Source organism: Silene latifolia, unplaced genomic scaffold, assembly GCF_048544455.1.
Source record: "Silene latifolia isolate original U9 population unplaced genomic scaffold, ASM4854445v1 scaffold_20.1, whole genome shotgun sequence".
NCBI classification, from domain to species: Eukaryota; Viridiplantae; Streptophyta; class Magnoliopsida; order Caryophyllales; family Caryophyllaceae; genus Silene; species Silene latifolia.
The window spans coordinates 3,542,125-3,564,100 of record NW_027413163.1 but is presented as its reverse complement, the minus strand read 5'-3'; the positions used below and the strand labels follow the sequence as shown (position 1 = coordinate 3,564,100).

The window sequence follows — 21,976 nt, the reverse complement described above, 5'->3', positions numbered from 1 at the left end:
CGAACTGTTGATTGGATTTCGTGCTCTGTATTCGCCTCGGGAAGGGCACGATAATAGGTATCTCGAGCCCTTTGTTTCTTTCTTCCAACGTCTCAGCTGGTTCAAACTCCTTATCACTCGATCGAGTCCTTCCAGGTGAAATATCACTCGATCGAGCACTAGCAGGCTCTCGATCGAGGTCTCCAATAACAGTAGTGTTCGATCGAGGCAAGTTACCACTCGATCGAACAGTTTCTTCAGCAATATCACTTGATCGAGTGGTTTTCACCCCTCGATCGAATCCTTCAATATCCAGTTTACTCGATCGAGTAAAATTTCCACTCGATCGAGTACTTTCAGCTTTAATTCTGCTCGATCGACCCACTGAAACCAGTCGATCGAGTATTTTCTTCGTGGTTAAGTCTTTTTCAGCAACCAACGACTTTTCATCGTCCTTAACTTCCTTCCTTGGGTCTGATATTTCATCTGAAATTGACAGATTTGGTCCTTCATATGAACGACCGCTTCTCAAGTTAATCAAATTCACCGTCTTGTGCGGATTCTTATCATCTTGAGATGGCAAATGACCCTGTTTCCTTGTGGACTAGTTCGCGGCTAACTGAGCAACTTAAGTTTCAAGTGACTTGATGGATGCTTCTTTCTGTTGGTCACTTAGTTGTCATTGCTTTGTCAGCGACTGCAATATTGTCTTTAACTCCGCTAACTCACTTACCCCACTTGAAGATGAAGCACCTTGATTCGGTGGAGGAAAAGAAGGAGGCTTTTGGAAGCCTTGTTGAGCTTTATGAGGCGGGACATATGGTTGCTGCTGCTGCGGTTGAGGAGTGTGATTAAGAACATTTTGACTTGTCCACCTCAAATTGGGATGGACTGCCCCATGGTTATTGTAATAAGAACCTCCTCCTTGCCTGTACTGCTGAAAAGCAAGGACTTGTTCTTTCTCAGTAAGACAATCGATAGCAATATGACCGTCATCTCCTCCAATCTCTCACAAATGACAGCCTCCTGTCTAGTCAACAAATGAACCGTCTGTGGCTCCCCAGCAGATTGCAGCTCCAATCTATCAAAACGGGTAATCATGGCTTCTAGCTGAGCCTTATCTGCCTTATCAACTGAATGGACTGTTCGAATACTATCCCGTGGGTTCCCATATTCAGCACAATAGGTCGCTATCTCCTCAATAATGCCCCATCCCTTATCATCATCAATATTTTTCTGAAATCTTCCATTGGACGAGGCGTCCAAAATAGCTCTATGGTCGTCATACAACCCATTGTAAAATTGGTTGCACAAGAACCATTGATCAAAATCGTGATGAGGAAGAGACCTCACCAATTTCTTAAATCGACACCAAGCTTCATAGAATGTCTCATCAGGTGCCTGCTTAAAACTGGTTATCTTTCCCCTCAGCTGATTAGTGAGCTGCGGAGGGAAATATCTTTTATAGAAAGTAAGTGCGAGAGTCTCCCAGTTGGTGATCCCAGCAGCTGTACGGTGAAGATCGGTCAACCACTCACGGGTTGAGTCAGTCAAAGAGAAAGAAAACAACACCTCCTTTATCTTGTCTTGAGTTACTCCCTTTGTAGCGGGAATAGTAGAGCAGTAATCAGTAAAGACCTCCATGTGCTTCCTTGGGCCTTCACCCGCCACACCCTATACAAGTTCCTCTCCACAAGATTTATGTAAGACGGTCGGATGTCAAAAGTATTACCGTCCTCAGTCTGGAGATTAAAACCTTTAGGAATAGAGGATGCTTTAGGCTCCGAGCGACTTGTAATATTCGGCATCTTTACTGATTGGTTAGCAGAAATGAGATGGTTTTCTTTTAAAGACTGGTCTTCTGCGAATAGAAAATGTTGTAGCTCGGGCTCGAAAGTACTCAAGTCTTCCTTTCGACGTTCTCTTTGCAGACGGAGTCTATGCCTAAACAGTCTCTCTAGCTCAGGATTAGCTTAAACTAACTCTGACCTGTTTGACCTGGGTATACACAACACTGAAAGAGATAAATGACAACTGTCTCAAGGAATAAAAATTCCCTGAGACGGATAAAAGTAAACGAGAAGAGAAACAGATAGGGCTATTGCGTCCCCGGCAACGGCGCCAATATTTGACAGGCTAGTCGTATACCTACCAAAAATAACCAACTGGCACTAACTAATATAGCTAGGGAAGTCGGGTCGATCTCCATAGGGAGGCAACATATCTGTTAAAGGTTCGCTTATTTGGTCAAAAAATGGGGGGTTGAATTTGGTTTACTAAACTAATAAGGCTTAAGGGAAAGAGTAGCAAAGTAAGAGCAATAAGAGATAGAAAATGTGATAAAAGTGATCAATAAAGAGGGCGCATGTCAGGATTTCGGTTGACCATGATAGTCTAATGACTCAACTGCAAATAGCCTAGATAATTTACTGTGAGACGGATACTGGATAGGTCCTTCCGGTCCACTTTCTATCCTAGATTTCCACTAACTTAACTTTCGTCCTCGTCAGGGTAGTCTATTGTGCATAGCAGGTCTATTTAGTCCAATCTTCCGATCGAGGAATAAATTTAACCATATTAAAGGGTAACTTAGAAGCGTGCACTCAACTAAGTTGGTATTATAATTAAATTGCCATAGATACAGATTCTCACAAATAAGTCATCTAGCCTATTCGCTACATCGTCACAATCCTACCATGGATTCCCTAATCCCAACATGAATGAATTTAGCTACTCATATCGTTAATGATGTCAATAATAACAATGATGAATGAACTAATATAAAGCATGATGTAATAATTAAAATATGGCATAAACTGAAATTAGGGCAGATATTAATTAAGGGAGAAACAAGTAATTAAAAGCGTAAATGATGAGATTAAGATTAATAGAGAAGAGAGATTACAATAGCAAGCTATCCGGCGTAAAGAACAACCAAGATCCAAGCAAAATTAATCCGAGAGCAAAGTCACAGTAGAAAGTTTAAGGGAAAGATTAAGAGAGTAAAGCTGCGTTCTAAGATGTGTAAAACGTCCTTATAACCTAATTATCGAAAGCTTAAATAGAAAAACAAGGTCCATAAACAAAATAAGGCAACACGGGTTAAGTAAGCCCGTGTAAACTCTAAACCTCTCGATCGAGGACTTCAGCATAAAATCCTCTCGATCGAGCAAAAATGTTACTCGATCGAGGAAACCCATAAAACAGTCTTTCGATCGAGTGTAATAAAGCACTCGATCGAACTCCTCAGCATCCAGAACCACTCGATCGACCAAAAGTCCACTCGATCGAGTGTCCTTCTTCCAAATCAGCTTCAAACTCGTTGTCGACTACTTCGTTGACCATTTCTTCACGCATCCCAATGCAGTGCTCTCGCTCTAAATTCCCGTCTCCTCAAAGTGCATGCAAAACAGGACGAAAAGAGTATGATTCCACTACTTTCAGGTTCATTCCTGCAAAATAGACAAAACAAACCAAAGTAGCCAATTTGGGGCATGTTGCAATACAAAACGGTGCAAAAGTGCATAGAAATACGTGCAAAATAAGGCTAAAAAGACTATATAAAATGCACATATCAGTTGTCTATTTGATAGTTGCATCATGGCATGTAGGTGCATATTAGGAAAAAAAATTGAGAAAATGCCTATTTGGGAAGCTTGACAAGTGTATATAACGCCCTTATAGATAATTTTTCTCCTTGAGACTTTGTTTTCTAGAGTACTCTCAAGACACCCTAGGATATGTCATACTAGTACCCTTTGACCCATGGACTAAGGCCTAGTCAATAGTGGCTTGTGGTGTGATAACTCTTTGGCTACCGTTTATTCCAAGGTGACCCTTGATGCCATGCAACTGTCCTTACACTTCTATCATCATATTTTTGTCAACAAAAAGGGAATGGGCACAAAAATGTCAAATTGAGTTCAAGTTATCAATGTTAAATGTTTGCAATTGCATCAAATGAAAAGAGGGGCAAAAATAGACTCATATGCTTTAATAGAAGTACCCTTGCTACAAATGGGGTTACTTTGAAAAATGTTCAAAGAAATGCAAAAAGTTGAAAATGCCAAACATCAAAAGAAATGGCATGTTCTTAATTGTCAAATGCTACAAAAATGGGGGGAGAAACAAACCTAAAAAGCAAACTGCTATCATTGAAACTCATGTATTTTCAAACCCTTTTATCCTTTGATGAGCTTACTTTGTTGCATGGGGGAGAGGGGACGACCCTTCTTCTTGTCTAGGAAAGAGGGGGAATTCCGCGATCCTACAGTGTTTCTAACACCTTAGGAACTTGGCTCTTGACAAAAGCATTTAGCGATTGTCGATAAAGGTACCCTAGTTTAACACAACTTAGATGTGACTTGTTTGTTTCCTCTTGGACTTAGTAACTAGGAGAACCAATATCTATAATGGAGTGTGTGCCCTTGAATTGCTTCCCTTGTAGGTGATTTCCGCCACTTAGATGAGGTAAGTGGTTATTCTTTTTATAGATGCATACTTTACTTGATCTTGTGTGCTTAAATGTTAGGATGCATCGCCATTTTGGCGAGCCCCATCTTGCCTTGCAAGAAGGCATCTTACCTCATAGATGTCTTGTTGTGAGTTAAAGGGGCTGAGTGAGACCCGCTAATTGTCTCACATCGGCTAGTAGTATTAATAAGGGTCATAGTTTTAGTCACCTTTTTATTTGAGACGAGCAAAGGTTCGGTTTCGGGATATTTGATAAGACTCATATTTGCACACATTTAGTCCCCGAACTAGCCTAGTTCCTATGCTTTCTTCCTTGTATCAGGGTCGTTTCTATCTTTAGCTTCCTACTTTGCATATTCTTTGAGGTTTTGTGCCCTTGGTAGGGAAGAAGCGCCATGCTTTCTATTATGGAGCAAAAACGGAGCTAAATTGATCGCATTTAACGACCAAGCATCTAAGAGGAGACCAATACTAAAGGCCTAAGTCAATAAATCAAGTAGAATGGACAATGATAAAGACTCCCACGACCCCTCAACGACCCCCACGGATCTTGAGGCAATCAAGAGAAGGAGAAGCCAAGCTGACCCATGATCTGGGCGTCCCAAGCTCGACCCGAGCGTCCCGAAGAGCAGCTCGAGCGGCCCGAAGAACCACACGGGCGTCCCAAGGCTCTGACCGAGCATCCCACAAGCAGGACGTGCATTTCTCTATGCACTATGAACGTCAAACATGAACAAGACGTGGGGCTCCTTAGGGACTTGCAAAGCGTTAATACTCATCTTAGGGACTTAATTGTCATTTATGTCCTTAGTTACCCTAATACTTGTACTAAGTATAGATACTCCATTGTATTAGGAGATTATTATCAAGTCATTAGAGTAGATTAGAAATCAATTAGCTTAATTACATATTAATCCTTCCTTAATTATTGTTGAAGAATTCTTAGATCTAGTTGGGTAATTGGAAGATTATTTGGGTTTATTGATGAATTGACAACTCTTCATTCATCAATCAAGTTTTCTTCTATTATTCTTTTCTTACATTTGTTCATCATAAGTTTGGTATAATTTATTTACTCCTTGCTTAATTATTGTTCATTGCTTTACTTATCCATCATGTCTAGGCTTGTTAATCTTATTGACACCCTTGTTAGCATGTTTTCCATGATCATGAGTGAGTAATCCCCTAACAAGGTAATGTGACCATAATTAGAGCATATTTAGTCCCCGAATTAGCCTTGTTCCCATGCTTTTTAGTGCATATTTGGGTCATTTATTGTCTCTAGTTCTTTGTTTTGCATATTCATTGAGGTTTTGTTTCCTTGGTAGGAAAGGAGTGAAAACCTTGCATTTTCATGGCAAAATGAAGCTAAATTGATTGAATTCAATGACCAAGCATCAAAGAGAAGACAAGACTAGAAGGCCTTTGTACATACTATAGTAGATGGGCAATGATGAGAAAAGATCCTTGCATCCCCGAGGAAATCCTCAAGGATTTTATGAAGAGAAAGGAAGAAAATAAGAAAGAAAGAAAGAAAGAAAGAAAGAAGCTGTAAGACAATCCGAGCGGATTGCCCACAATCCGCCCGTCCAAGAGGAGCAATCCGAGCGTCTTCCCCAGCTGGACGCCCGTCCAGAACCACCACAATCCGCCCGTCCACCACCACAATCCGCTCTTCCAACAAGAAGGCAATCCGCCCGTCCCGTGCTCTGGACGCTCGGATTGTGTGTCAGCCATTTCGTCTTCTACATGATTTGTGAAGGATGCGCATATTTTTCCAAAGACCGGCGAAAAGGAGACCGGAGGCTCCCTTAAGACCGGCGATTCCTCAAGGACTTAATCGTCATTTAAGCCCCTAGTAAACCCTAATTTATGTAACTAACCCCCACTATAAATACCCCATTAGTCTAATTAGATTAGCATGTTCTTCTTATCAATCTTTAGTGTAGTTAATATCAATCAAATCTCTCTTTAATCTTGTAATCAACATTTAATCAAATTTTAATACAAATCTCATTTCCTTAATCTCTCTTTTGTTCATCTTTCATTTTGGGTAATTGAAGATTATTTGGGTTATTATTGGGAGATTGACAACCTTCCAATCAATCATCAAGTACTTCTATTATTCTTTGCTTTATTATTGGAATCATTAGTAGGTATAATTCTCTTAATCCCTTTTTTTAATTATTGTTAATTATCTTCATTTATTCATCATGTTTTATTTTGTTGGTATGATTGGCAACCTTGCTAGCATGTTCAACATGATAATGAGTGAGTAGTTTCCTTAGCTAGGGTTAATGGGTAATTAGGGGAAACCAACATGGGGGATGATTCATGTTTAAATTAATATGTTTTCATAATTTATTTGCTTGCTTGTTGTGATCTCAACTTATGCACATGTTATGTTTGATGAAATGCGAGCCTATGAATCCTTGCATTTTTTTACCCATAACCTATCTTTTCAATGAGACTTGTAAGACATAAACCAACTCGAGTCTCATTAGACCATGCATATAGTTGAGTAGGTAAGATTAAGTCGACTTGTAGGTGTTGTACAATCTAATCAATTCGGCTCCGGGACCCAAACTTTCCTAGGATTATAAGACATAAACCAACTCGATCCATCACAACAATAATTGCTTGCTTATAATTTGAGAATATGTTTGTATGATCATTTCCAATGAATCCCCTATGACCCCATGACACCCTAGTGCCTTTTATCAATTGTTTACATCCCTTTTTAATCATCTTTCTTGTTTACTTTTATTGCTATTTAGTTTAGTGATGTTCTACATCAAACCCCAAATTGTGACACCCCTAGACACCGCTAGTTGTAATTGAAAATCTCATCTCAATTCCCGTCCCTTGGGATCCGACCTTTACTTGCCCCTTTACTTATTGTAGATTTGTTTGTGAAGTTATAAATTGTGTTTTGGTCTAGGCGCTCCTAACGACAAGTACCGAAAACTAAACCTCCTCGAGAGTCCGACCAAAAATGGCGTCGTTGCCGAGGACGGTGTTAATTTGATTTAGATTTTCTTAAATTGTTGTTAGTTGTGTCTTTATTTGCCTTGGGGAAGTAAAACTCCTCAAGGTTTGTTCTAATTATTTTCAAGTTGTTTGATATTTTGCATGTCTAGAAGATCACAAGGTAACTTGTTACCCTTTGATCACGAAATTGAAAGGACTTTGACAAACAATAGAAGACTTGCTAGGAGAACTTTGAGAGTTATTGGTGAGGTTGTAGATATTCAACCAAACACTATTGAGTTCATCAACCCTTTTGCAAGAGAAGGTGAGGAGAACCCAACACAAAATCCAACACAAAATCAACGCACAATGCCTAAATTTTCATCACATTCCGTACCCACCGAGGAGAACCTACCCAATGGTACTCCCACACCACAACACTTAACCGGAAATTTTATTGCCAAATCCGCATTTATCCAATTAGTCGAAAGAAGCCAATTTGGGGGGATGCCTAGTGAAGACCCTCATTCTCACATGGAGACTTTTTGTGACTATTGTGATGCGATTTCTCAAACCGGTGTAACTCAAGACCAAATTCGATGGGTCTTATTTCCTTTTTCTCTAATTGGCACCGCAAAACAATGGTTGAAAGGCCTTGATAAGGCTACTCTCGGAATTGATTCTTGGAAGAAATTGGCTCTAGCTTTCTACAAAAAGTTCTATCCACCGGAAAAGACTAACATGCTAAGAGCTCAAATTACGGGCTTTAAGCAAAGGGATGAAGAATCTTTGTATGAAGCTTGGGAGCGATTCAAGGGAATTTGTCGCTCATGTCCTCATCATGGACTTAGCGAGTGGTTCTTGGTACAACAATTTTGGAACGGTCTTTATGAAGACTTAAGAAACATTCTCAACATGGGATCAAATGGTATGTTCACCGAAGTTGACGACAATCAAACTTGGAACAAGATTGAGGAAATGGCGGTCCATAACTCATAATATAGTAGACCTCGCAAGGCTACTAGAGGAGGAAAGCATGAAGTGGACTCTATTACTCAATTGGGTGCTCAACTTAGTGCTCACATTGATACCATCAATTTGAAGTTCAAAAAAGCTATGGGTAGACTTGAAGAAGCCTCAAAATCACCAAAGCAACATGTTAATGCCATGACGGCATCTTCATCAATCCCAAGTGGGATATGTGAGAATTGTGGAACTTTGGGACATGACCAAAGTGAATGTAGGGGAACAAATAAACAAGTGAATGCTTTTCAAGCATACAAGAGTGGTACCCCTTATTCAAATTATTACAATGAAAACACCAAATTCAACCCAAATCTCTCATACAAAAGCCAAAATGTTCAAAACCCTCAACCAACATACACCCCACCTCCCATGAGAAACCAAAATCAAAGACCCTTTTACAACAAAAACCAAGGTTACCAAAATCAAACTCCATACAATCAACAAAATGACCAAGGTTTTGATGTTCAAAAAGCGATCCTCCAAATGCAAAAGAATCAACAAGAGTTTTTCACTCAAATCCAAAAGGATAGTCAAGCAAAGGAAATCACCATCAACAACATCCTAGCCCACACCAAAATGTTGGAAACCCAATTGACTCAACTAGCATCTTCAAGCTCACAAAGACAAAAGGGGCAATTACCACCTTAAAGTAATCCCCCGAGACATGAAACGGTTAGTGCCATTCACTTGAGGAGTGGTACGAGGTATGAAACACCAAAGAAGCAAGTTGAGGATGAAGTGGTGGAAGCTAGTGACAACGAAGAAGTTGTACAAAACTCCAAGGATGGAGAACCATCAAAAGAAGAAGTTTCAAAGAAAAATGAAGACAAGGCCAAGGAGAAGAAGCCCATTGTGATTAGACTTCCTTTTCCAAGTCGTCAAGCCAAGCCCAAATTTGATGACCAACTTGGAAAATTTATGGAGATTGTAAAAAATTTGGAAGTCTCGATTCCTTTCACGGAATTAATCAATCACGTGCCGGCCTATGCAAAGTACATGAAAGACATCCTTACGAAAAAAAGTCGATCCGGAAGCTTGAGACCATCGCCTTCACTAAGGTGAGTAGTGCAATACTTCAAGGAAGTTCACCTCCAAAACTTAAAGATTCGGGAAGCTTCTCAATACCGTGTACCATTGGTGACACCACGATCAACAAAGCCTTATGTGATCTAGGGGCTAGTGTAAGTGTTATGCCATACTCGGTGAGTAAAAGGTTAGGGATGGGAGAGCTTAAATGCACCAATATCACACTCCAAATGGCCGATAGATCGACGAAGACATCATTAGGGATATGGGACGATGTTCCCGTAAGAGTTGGGAAATTTTTCATCCCGGTGGACTTTGTCATTGTTGACATGGAAGAAGACTCCAATATTCCAATCATTCTAGGAAGACCTTTCTTGCACACCGCGGGTGCGATGATAGATATGAAGCATGGAGAGCTCATTCTAGAAGTAGGAGATGAGAGCATAACTTTCAATCTTGACAAGACCATGAGAGCTCCCCGTTTGCATGAACCATGTTTTATGGTTGATCATTATAGCCGGAAGGATGATAGGAAGAAGTCGGAACTCCAATGGAAGAAGAAAGTCGATGATGCTTCATTCAAAGAGCAAGGAAATTATGACAAAGAGAGCTTGAAAAGCTCACCAAAGTCAAGCAATGAAGAAGATGGCCTCATTGGCCAAGACAAGAAAGTGGGAGAGTTGTCTCTATCAACTCAAGAGATCTTTAGTGATCAAGTAGATGAAGTTTGTGGTCTTTGGGACGATGAGTTTGAAGGGATTTTCAATCCCTACATTGGTAATGCTATCGATCAAGACCAACATGAAGGGCAACAAGTGCAAAGATCTATTGAGGATCTTTATCATGACAATGAACAAGCTTTTGATTACTTCTTCAAGGTGTTGAGTAACATCAACAACACCTTGGACATGCCCCCATGACATCTCACTAAGGATGAGAGTTTGGTGGAGTCCTCTCCAAACCACCATTTGTAAATATTTCTAACTTCCTAACTTGCATTTTAATTCTTACATTGCATTTTTTGTCATTTTTGGATTTTTATGCTTTGATCAAGATATTTATCATTTTTGAGAGAAGTGAGGGAGGGACTAATGATTTTATTGATGTGTAGTGCTTTAACATAGTGTGGGAATAGCAATTGCCTAGGCTATTCATGCCTTTGTAGTGCCCCTACAATGAAGAACACGGGATTTGAAGAATGAAAAGGACACGGGATATGCAAGTGCACGGGTGGAACTGAATCCGGGTAGACCAGGAGGAATCCGAGCGTCCTTATGGGTAATCCGCTCGTCTTATGGAAATCCGAGCGTCTGTGGCAGAATCCGCCCGTCCAAATGTACCGCAAAGTTGAAAAATTTGGTCTGTTAGAGAATCCGAGCGTCCCAGCTGAGAAGACGCTCGTCTGAAAGAATCCGCTCGTCTTTGTAAGAAGACGCCCGTCTTTTTGCCAGTGCAGAACAACCAAATTTGCTGTAACAGAATCCGCTCGTCTCTGAGGGAATCCGCTCGTCCTGAATTGAAGAATCCGCTCGTCTTCACTGAAAGACGCTCGTCTTTAGGCGAGATTTCCTGAACCCAAATTAGGCAGAATCCGAGCATCCCGACAGGAATCCGCTCGTCTTCCCCCTGCAGTTTTGAAATTTTGGGTGTTTTATATACCCCTTCCCACATTCATTTATTCATTCATACATTCAAAACACTACCCATAAACCCCAAAACCCTTATCCTCTCCATCACCAAAAACAAGATTTCCTCAACCAAATTCAACAAAATCAAATCCAAACTTCCTTACAACAACAATTAATCACTCCTTTTCCAACAATAATCAATCCAAGCACCAAAATATTCAACCTTTGAGTCGATTTTTGAAATACAAAGGCAAATCCTTTCATCTTAAAATCGATTTGGGTATAATTGGAAATTGAAGATTTTCAATCTTTTCTTGGTATAATCATCAATGGCAAGAACAAAAGGATCAACAAGGGCACTCAAAGCAAAGGCACTCTCAAAAAGGCAACAATGCCTTCAAGCAAAGAAAGCTTCAATGGCTATGGTGGTTGCTAGTGCAAACTTGGAAGTTCAACAACAACAAAATCCTCCCTTGGAAACAACAACAACAACTCCGGAAATTGCTCAATTATCAAACTATCATGAGGTAATTTTCATTTCTAACTCCCATAGGGATACATTTGCCAAGTATGCTAAGAAAGCCATTCTACCCACCAAATTCATATGTGAAGATGCCTTGAACAAATTGGGTGTCCTTGAACAAACAAAAGCCTTCTTTGAAGCCATGGGGTTGGGAAAATTGTTTACTACAAGAGAATTGACATACCCCTCCCTTACCTTGGAATTCTTGAGTTCATTGAAAGTGACTAAGGTAGAGACTAGAACATATATCAAGTTTCGCCTTGCCAATGTGAATAGGCGCATCACCTTTGATGTTTTGAGTAAAGCATTAGGTCTTAGTGATACACCTTATTATCATAAAATGCCCGAAAAGTATGACCCCGCTCCACTTTGGGAGGCAATTTCCGGGAAGAAATTTGAGAACTTTCATGCTTGTCGCGCTCTATTAGTCCACCATCCGGGCATTAGAGTGTGGCACAAGGTCATCGGGAATACTATAATTGCAAGAAAAGACACTAACCACTTTACAAAGCTCGATTGTGTTCTACTTGAGTCGGTCTTAAATGTTGGAAGGGAATTCACTAAGCCTTACAATGCTCTAAGGCGTTTGGTGGAAAGATGGCTCAATGTTGATTGTGGTAAGGAAGGCACCGATTTTATCGTAAATGGAGGTCTAGTTACTCTCTTGGCCAAGTACTTTGATCCAAATTTCAACAAGGATAACACCTATGTGGCGATCAAAGGGGGTCATCTCATTGACATGGATGCCATGATTAACAAGTACAAGTGGGTCAAGCATAAGTCTCTTGACACCAAATATGGGTGGCGCACCAATGATGCTAGATCTTTCACTTTGCCTTCCAAGATATGCCGCTTGAGTGCTCATCGAACAAACTACCTACTTCCACTCTCCAAGGGCGCCGAGTACATCATCCGTTAACAAAGGGGCGAGATTGAAGAGCCCTCCTCCTCCATTGTCACACCACCCTATCCATTCAAATATCAAGAGTTCAAACCCGAAGGTGTTAAAGTGGGCAATGACTACATGACTCTACTTATGCAAGAGATGCATAAGCAAGCTTAAAATGATCGAGTAGATGCATACTTGGCCCAATATCCACCCCTCCTTCATTTAGCTAGGCAAGGACTACATGATCCGTCATGTCCTTTGCCTAGTTGGGTGGATAGGGAAGTCTTCTTTCCAAGCACATCTAGGGGTGAAAGACCGGGTGAAGATGGGAATGTCGATGATGAGGTTGATGATGATGATGGTGTTGATGAAGAGGTAGATGATGAAGAAGAAGAGGCTAATGAAGATGATGAAGGAAGTGAGCAAGGAAGTGAAGAGGGAAGTGGTGATGAGTCCACTTCTATGGAGGAAAATGATGACAATGATGATATGGTGGAAGACTAGCAAACTTTGGAGGCTCCTACCCTCTTGAGGTATGTCTACGTCTTTCTTTGTTTTATTTATTTTATATTGATCATAGTTGGAGAGTCCTAGAAACATAGAGGACTAGCACCTCGGCTCCATTGAGGTGTTCTTTTATTGTTCCCATTTGAAAAATCCAAAATGACAATTTAGTTTCATGCATTGCATCTTGTGTGCATGAACTACCCCCAAATTTAAGACATTAGAAATAATGTCTATCTCGGTTTGGGGAAGTACATGCATACGCAACGGGAGGTAATCTAAATTACGCTCTCCGTCATAAACAAAAACCCATACATCATGTAGTGTAGATTAGTATAGCTTGCATTTAGTATAGAATTCATGCATCATACTTGCATAATTTCCTATCATTTTGGTCATTGAGGACAATGCCCATATTAGTGTGGGGAATGGGAAATTCTAACTTAACTTTTATTCAAAAATCCAAAAAAATCAAAAATTTCGAAAAAATCAAAAAAATTGAAAAATTGAAAAACCAAAAACAAGTTCTTTTCCTTTGTAGTGTAGACTTGTATATATTGTTGTATATATTGTGTTTGTTTTATCCTTGTTCACATTGATCGACTACGCCACATCCGAGACATGAGGATATTGAAGACCGCATGGTATGATCTTTCCAAATCTCCTTTTTCCTCTTTATGTTAATGACTATGTGGCTTTATTTTGATTGATTCGGTATAAACAATGTAAATTTAGGACTTACATTTAGTTTATATGTCATATTAGTTGGTAGAATCATTTGCATTAGGATGTTTATATGTTAGTTGCATCATGGCATGTAGTTGCATGTTAGAAATTTTTGCGAAACCATCTACTTGGGAACCTTGACAAGTGTATATAGGCCCTAGTAGATGCTTTTTCTTCTTAAGACTTTGCTTGTTAGAATACTTGTAAAACACCATAGGATGTGTCATGCTAGTATCCTTTGACCCATAGATTAAGGCCTAGTCAAGAGTACCTTGTGGTGTGATAACTCCTTGGCTACCGTTTATTCCAAGGTGACCCTTGAAACCATGCATGCATCCATCATTCATGTTCTACCACATTTTTGTCATCAAAGGGAATGGGCACAAAAAGAAATTGATTTGAGTTCAATGAAATGAAAAGTGAAAGAAAGTTTGCAAAATACATCAAAAGAAAAGAGGAGCAAAAATAGACTACTAAAGCTTCAAAAATAAGGCACCCTCACTACATATGGGGTAACTTTGAAAATGTTCAAAAGAAATGCAAAAAAAAGTTGGAAGTTGTCAAGTGTTGAAATGCAAAAAAAAAAAAAAAAAAAAAAAAAAAAAAAAGAAATGGCAAAAGAAAGTGTTCTCAAATGTCAAATGCCACAAGAAATTGGGGGGAAAAACAAACAACAAAGCAAACTCCCAAATGAGACTCAAATATTTATCAATCCCTTTATCCATTGTATCCATTTTTGTGCATGGTTGAGAGGGGACGACCCTTCTTCTTGTCTAGGCAAGAGGGGGAATTCAGCGATCCTCCAGTGTTTCTAACACCATAGGGAGTCTACTCTTGACAAAAGTATTTAAAGATTGAGGACAAAGGTACCCTAGCTTGACACAATTTGGAGGTGATTTATTGGTATCCTTCTAGGCTTAGTAGTTTGAAGAAATTGCATCTATGAAGGAGTGTGTACCCTTGAATTGCTTCCCTAGTAGATAATTTCCGACACTTAGATGAGGAAAGTGGCTATTCTTTTGTAGATGCATCCATTACTTGATTTTATGTGCTTTAATGTTTGGATGTGTCGCCATTTTGGCAAGACCCACCTTGCCTTGCAAGAAGGCATCCTACCTCATGGTTGTCTTGTTGTGAGTTGAAGGGGCGGAGTGAGACCCGCTAATTGTCTCATATCGGCTATGCTATTAGGTTAGTTTAAATAACGGTCCTAGTCTTTGTCACCTCTTTACTCGGGACGAGCAAAGGTTCGTTTTGGGGATATTTGATGTGACCATAATTAGAGCATATTTAGTCCCCGAAATAGCCTTGTTCCCATGCTTTTTAGTGCATATTTGGGTCATTTATTGTCTCTAGTTCTTTGTTTTGCATATTCTTTGAGGTTTTGTTTCCTTGGTAGGAAAGGAGTGCAAACCTTGCATTTTCATGGCAAAATAAAGCTAAATTGATTGAATTCAATGACCAAGCATCAAACAGAAGACAAGACTAGAAGGCCTTTGTACATACTATAGTAGATGGGCAATGATGAGAAAAGATCCTTGCATCCCCGAGGAAATCCTCAAGGATTTTATGAAGAGAAAGGAAGAAAAGAAGAAAGAAAGAAGCTGTAAGACAATCCGAGCGGATTTCCCACAATTCGCTCGTCCAAGAGGAGCAATCCGAGCGTCTTCCCCAGCTGGACGCCCGTCCAGAACCTCCACAATCCGCCCGTCCACCACCACAATCCGCTCGTCCAAAAAGAAGGCAATCCGCCAGTCCCGTGCTCTGGGCGCTCGGATTGTGTGTCAGCCATTTCGTCTTCTACATGATTTATGAAGGATGCGCATATTTTTCCAAAGACTGGCGAAAAGGAGACCGGAGTCTCCCTTGAGACCGGCGATTCCTCAAGGACTTAATCGTCATTTAAGCCCTTAGTAAACCCTAATTTATGTAACTAATCCCCACTATAAATACCCCATTAGTCTAATTAGATTAGCATGTTCTTCTTAGCAATCTTTAGTGTAGTTAATATCAATCAAATCTCTCTTTAATCTTGTAATCAACATTTAATCAAGTTTTAATACAAATCTCATTTCCTTAATCTCTCTTTTGTTCATCTTTCATTTTGGGTAATTGAAGATTATTTGGGTTATTATTGGGAGATTGACAACCTTCCAATCAATCATCAAGTACTTCTATTATTCTTTGCTTTATTATTGGAATCATTAGTAGGTATAATTCTCTTAATCCCTTTTTTTAATTATTGTTAATTATCTTCATTTATTCATCATGTTTTATTTTGTTGGTATGATTGACAACCTTGCTAGCATGTTCAACATGATAATGAGTGAGTAGTTTCCTTAGCTAGGGTTAACGGGTAATTAGGGGAAACCAACATGGGGGATGATTCATGTTTAAATTAATATGTTTTCATAATTTATTTGCTTGGTTGTTGTGATCTCAACTTATGCACATGTTATGTTTGATGAAATGCGAGCCTATGAATCCTTGCATTTTTTTAACCATCACCTATCTTTTCAATGAGACTTGTAAGACATAAACCAACTCGAGTCTCATTAGACCATGCATATAGTTGAGTAGGAAGATAAAGTCGACTTGTAGGTGTTGTACAATCTAATCGATTCGGCTCCGGGACCCAATCTTTCCTAGGATTGTAAGACATAAACCAACTCGATCCATCACAACAATAATTGCTTGCTTATAATTTGAGAATATGTTTGTATGATCAATTCCCATGAATCCCCTATGACCCCATGACACCCTAGTGCCTTTTATCAATTGTTTACATCCCTTTTTAATCATCTTGCTTGTTTACTTTTATTGCTATTTAGTTTAGTGATCTTCTACATAAAACCCCAAATTGTGACACCCCTAGACACCGCTAGTTGCAATTGAAAATCTCATCTCAATTCCCGCCCCTTGGGATCCGACCTTTACTTGCCCCTTTACTAATTGTAGAGTTGTTTGTGAAGTTATAAATTGTGTTTTGGTCTAGGTGCTCCTAACGAGAAGTACCAAAAACTAAACCTCCTCGAGAGTCCGACCACAAGGGTTAATGGGGAATTAGGGGAATTAATCATGGGGGTAGATCCATACTTAATTTAATGTGTTTTCACATGAAAGCTTGCTTGTTGTAGTTTCAACTTATGCACATGTTATGCTTGATGAAATGCTTGATTGACAACCTAGCATGAATCTCATATCCATTCAACAAGACTTGTAAGATATAAAGTAACTTAAGGCTTGTTAGACCATGCATATAGTTGAATAGGAAGAAACTAAGTCGACTTTTAGGTGTTGTAAAGTCTTGACCGACTCGGCTCCGAGACCCAAACCTTCCTAGGAATTGTAAGACATAAACCAACTCGATTCCACTACAACAATAATTTGCTTGCATCTATGTAAACTTGTTTGTATGATCTTCACCATGATTTCCCTATGACCCCAATGCACCCTAGTGGCTTTCATCAATTGTTTACATTCTCATTTACTTTACTTTCTTTGTTTTTCCACTCACTTTTCTTTAGATGTCTAGTAGTTTAGATAACCATCTCATACCCAAACTAAATTGTGACACCGTAAGACATAGCTACTTGCAAACGGTAACTTAATCCAATACCCGTCCCTCGGGATCCGACCTTTACTCACCCCTCTACTAAGAGTACTTTGTTAAGTTTATAAGTAGTATTTGATAGGGAGAATAAGATGACGATTCCACCTTCATCAGTAGGAAACCCGAGGAAGAAGAAACAGTGCAGCAACTGATGGCAGCCCCTGGAAGAGGCGTAGCAGATGCTGCGGCTTTTGCAGAAGGTGCATCGGGTGATGCTATTCTTCCACACGCCAGATCTCAGCTGATTTCATAGAAGAGGTTTTAAAAGACAATTTTGAATGCGTTTTCGACCATGTTTACGATATAAATTCTTATATTAATATCTACAAATAAACAAAAGAGAATAAAATTGGGATTTTATGCCCTCAGACTTACATGTTTGACGAAGCGAGATTAACTAAGTTGTCGTTTAGTGATTGCTCGACTCGATGTACGATTGAAAGTGCCCTCTTTAGGAGGATTTAGAAAGATTGATTAAGTTGATTAAGTGGAGTTGGTCAAGTGGGCCGGTCTATGCAACGTGACTGTACTCAGAATGATCTGAGCTTACGTGGTCGAGTAGATCAAGCACGTAGGTGTCGAAAAGCAAGAGCACAGTTTTAGAATGCATAGGGAGACGAGGAGGACGGACACTCGCGTGAAAAATATGTGAGGCGGAGGCCTTTATTTATACTAATCACGAATAGGAATTTAGGAAAAATTCGGATTAGGAAAGAAATCCGGAAAGATTCCGGAAACTAGGGAAAAATTAGCCCAGGAAGAGGCGCAGCAGAAACTGCGACCTTTCCATAGGCGCAGCTCCTACTGCTTCCGTTTAACGTAATTTCTTTAGGCTATGTATCGTTTTTATTGTCTAACTATTGTCCGAATTGCATGAAATAGGTTTCGTGGGAGAGTTTTCGCGTGGTGGTAGCGGCGTGGCAGTGGTGGCAACGACGTGGCAGGGGGCGGCGTGGGATGGTTGTCGAAGGTATTTTGGGTTTTTTCAATTAGAGAGGAAATGGAAGTGTTAGTGAGATGTGAAGGGCGTTATCGTCTTTTGCAAAGAAAATGTTGATGATAGTTACTAAAACGTCGTCGATGTTTACAAACCCCGCTTCTAAAACACCCAATGGTTGTTTTAGAGAATGGTCAGCCATTTGCAAAGTAATATTAGTACATTTCAAAGCACTCATGTTAAGCTTGTCACAAATAGAAAGAGACATGGCACTTACACTAGCACCTAGGTCGCAAAAAGGTCTTATCAATGGTATATGTGCCTATAGATCAACGAATAAAATAGCTGCCGTGGTCCTTAAGTTTCGGGGGAGACGTATTTTGCAAGAGTGCACTACACTATTCGGTGAAATGTATGGTCTCTACCTCATTGGAGGATCTCTTTTTAGTAAGGATTTCTTTCATAAACTTTAAATAAGAATGGACTTGGGAGAGTAATTCAACAAATGGAACGGTAACTTATAAATTCTTAACAACATCTAAGAACTTACCAAACTTACACTAATCCTTCTTCTTAGACAGGCGGTGTGGGAATGGCTCATGGTTCTTAATGGGCATCTCGGGCTCCTTCACCTTGGCAATGGGGATATCATCATCAATGTTCAGCCAGGATAAATCATGCCTAACCAGGTAGCAGTCAACCTAGCAATGCTTGACAGGGGCATAGCCAGCAGCATATCATCCACCAGGCAGGCATCGTCTAGGAGAGGGATACCAGGACAGGCCTACCACAATGTTAGACTGTAATTAAGGGATTTATTAACCCAAAAATACAGAACAAACTCACAGAACAAGGAATAATCAACTCTGGTGCAACCAAATGTTTAATTTGATTTAAAATATCATATGACCTCCTAAAATCGTGCAATTTGGTGACAAATTTTTTGAGACAGTAAACTGAAACTTTGCAAAATTTTGTTATTTTTAAGGACCTCGAATTATTTTAAATAATTGCAGAAAGACTGACGCTCAGACAAACTTCCTAAAAATTGCTGAAATGAACTGTGAACAAGATAGAAAACCTCTTCAAAGGACTGACGAAATGAGATAGGGGTGATACGGATTTTGTCATATGGCCTATATCAAAATAATCCTAAATTGCTACTAACAGGTAGCTAGTGGAAAGGAAGGGTCGAATCCACAGGGAGGCGGTAATTGTTCAGTTTGCTAATATTTATGTTCGTCTTAAAGTAACAATTATAGGGTTGTTTTTCAGTTGATTACTAAGACTAATCGCGTAAGTAAATAAGACAAGTTCAATAAGATTAAAGAGTCTAGGGATCAAGTTCACTAGGTAGTTATACGGGACTATGATTTAATTAATTGATAGATTGATTTATGTTGTTTAAGGTCTTATGATCAGTCGATTCTAATATGTCCTTTAGGTCTAAACTTAACATGCGGTCTCTATCATTACGTCAGCCTATTCAATTGTCGTAGCTATATTAGTCTTAATCCGGTCGGTAATAGTCCTAACTCGCAATGCTTATTAACTAATCCTTGCCAGTAATTAATCAATTAGGTTTAAGACAACAATTCAACAACAACCAAAACCAATTTCTATCAATTCATTATATAATCCCCTTCTAACAACCTAGATCCCCAGTCACTCTATATAAGGAGATTAGCTACACATACTAGAAAGAATAACAACAGTAATATGAATATTAAACATAATTAAAGGCATAAAAGATGAATAACGAATATTAAAAGGGAATTAAATGAATACCGTAGTAAATTAAGGATGAACAAAGTCTAGATCCGAAAGTAATAGTAATAATACTAAACTAAGGGTTTCTAGGAGATTTATGTGTAAGAGTATCGTAACTAGTTAAAATAGGACGTAAAAATACAATAGGGCACGAATTGGGTATTTATACTAAACATAAACTGATTTAGGAAACTTGTGCAAAAAGCCAATTTATACTAAACACAAACCGATTTATACATGGCTGGACTCGATCGAGTGTTCAACCAACGGACCAATTTTCTGCACTTTAAAACAAGTGCTCACCCATGATACGGTCAAAAAAACTCAAAGCTCGCATTATTAAATAAAAACGCTGAGCATGTGCTACACAAAGACATCAGTAGCACCAAAATATAATACAAGCAAATAAAATTAACCATGAATAAAGTTCGGGCTCGTCAAACTCAAACTCTAAGAGAAAAGGCAAACATGACGTCCCTTTGCCTTCCATCTTGGCACCAACAGAAAAAGGATACACTGCGTCTCCCGCTATAGGATCAGTCACATCGTCATGTACCTCATGGATGGGTTAGTCTTTGAATATCTCAACTTCTAAGGCGTCTAACTCAACTTCCAAGTCAACACCTTCATCAAAGCTGTAAACCGTCTCAGGATAAGGCTTATATCCACAGATAAACATCTCTATCTCATCTACTTCCTCGCTCCATGGTCCTGACGCAACAGCAGGGGCATCAAACTGATTCCTGTCCAAACACAAATTAAAGGAATCATCAATAGTATGATCAACAGTACTAGTCGTATGACAAGAAGCTTCTAAACTCTAATGCTTTATTGATTTATCAAGAATAAAAGTCATTTTATCATTCCAAATTCGTAGTGTAAGACTAACATCTCTAGCATCTATGACTGCCCCTGCTGTGTGTAGAAATGGTCTACCTAGAATAATAGGGACTTGGGAGTCCTCAGCCATATCCATAACAATAAAGTCAACCAGAATAAAGTACTTCCCTACTCTAACTGGAACATCCTCTAAAAGACCTAGAGGGCGTTTCCTCAAGTGGTACAACCCCTTATAGCCCAACACCTCAAAGATATGCCGAACATATACTTCTATTTTTAGCTCTTCCAACACACTTCTATATATGCACCTTGTGGGTTTCAAGGTGCGACTCAACAACTCTACAAATGCGTCTCTCTGCTTAAAGTCACCAAAGATTACCGTAGGATATCCAGGAACTAGTGGAACCGTAGGTCCTTGACTCCCTTCCCCCTACCTCTACCTCAGCGGCGCGTGACCTCTTGCTTTGTCGGATTGCAATAGTAGTTCTTGGCATCTGTTTCAACATAGTTTAGCCACACATCGGGTTTTACAATTTCAAAGTAGAATTTTCAAATGCTTAATACGGAAAAGACAAAGCTTAAGATAAATTTCTTGTCAAAGTATGTAAAGTTTTGAGACAAAACACGATGTTGCCAATTCCTCTTATCTTTCACAATTCATACGAGATGGTTTAAAAGTTTTAACATATGATGTTTAAACAAGCTATAAAGGCAACCGGACGGAATGTCTACCAAGCAAGCTTAATAGGTCGGTCATTGTAGTGAAATTTGGGGCAAAATTTCGGATTTATGAACTTTTAAGACGGAGTTTTAAGACGAAATTTTTGATGAAACTAGCCAAAATCAAGATGAATTTTTCAACACATTAAGATGAATTTGATGAACAAAAATCGAAACTTGGGGCAAACCCTAGAAAAATCCAAGTTGAACATAGTTGCTTATTAGGTTTAATTTTGCAATTTCTAACATCAATAACAACGATTTAAGGTGGTTTCTATCAAAATACAACAATTACAATACAATATTAAGGCATAAAAACCGATATTTCCAGGAAATCCAACACAAAGACATG

General features: G+C 39.3%; 2 non-coding genes across 2 annotated transcripts; one reads left to right on the top strand and one right to left on the bottom strand.

Annotated features, from left to right (window-relative positions):
• The first annotated feature begins 1,306 nt into the window (after positions 1–1,306).
• LOC141638564 (small nucleolar RNA R71) lies at positions 1,307–1,412 on the top strand. Its single transcript, XR_012542112.1, has one exon. It is a non-coding gene; the product is annotated as a small nucleolar RNA R71 (small nucleolar RNA).
• A 6,751-nt stretch (positions 1,413–8,163) lies between these two features.
• Positions 8,164–8,270, bottom strand: LOC141638583 (small nucleolar RNA R71). The gene has a single exon (XR_012542130.1). It is a non-coding gene; the product is annotated as a small nucleolar RNA R71 (small nucleolar RNA).
• Between the last annotated feature and the right edge of the window lie 13,706 nt (positions 8,271–21,976).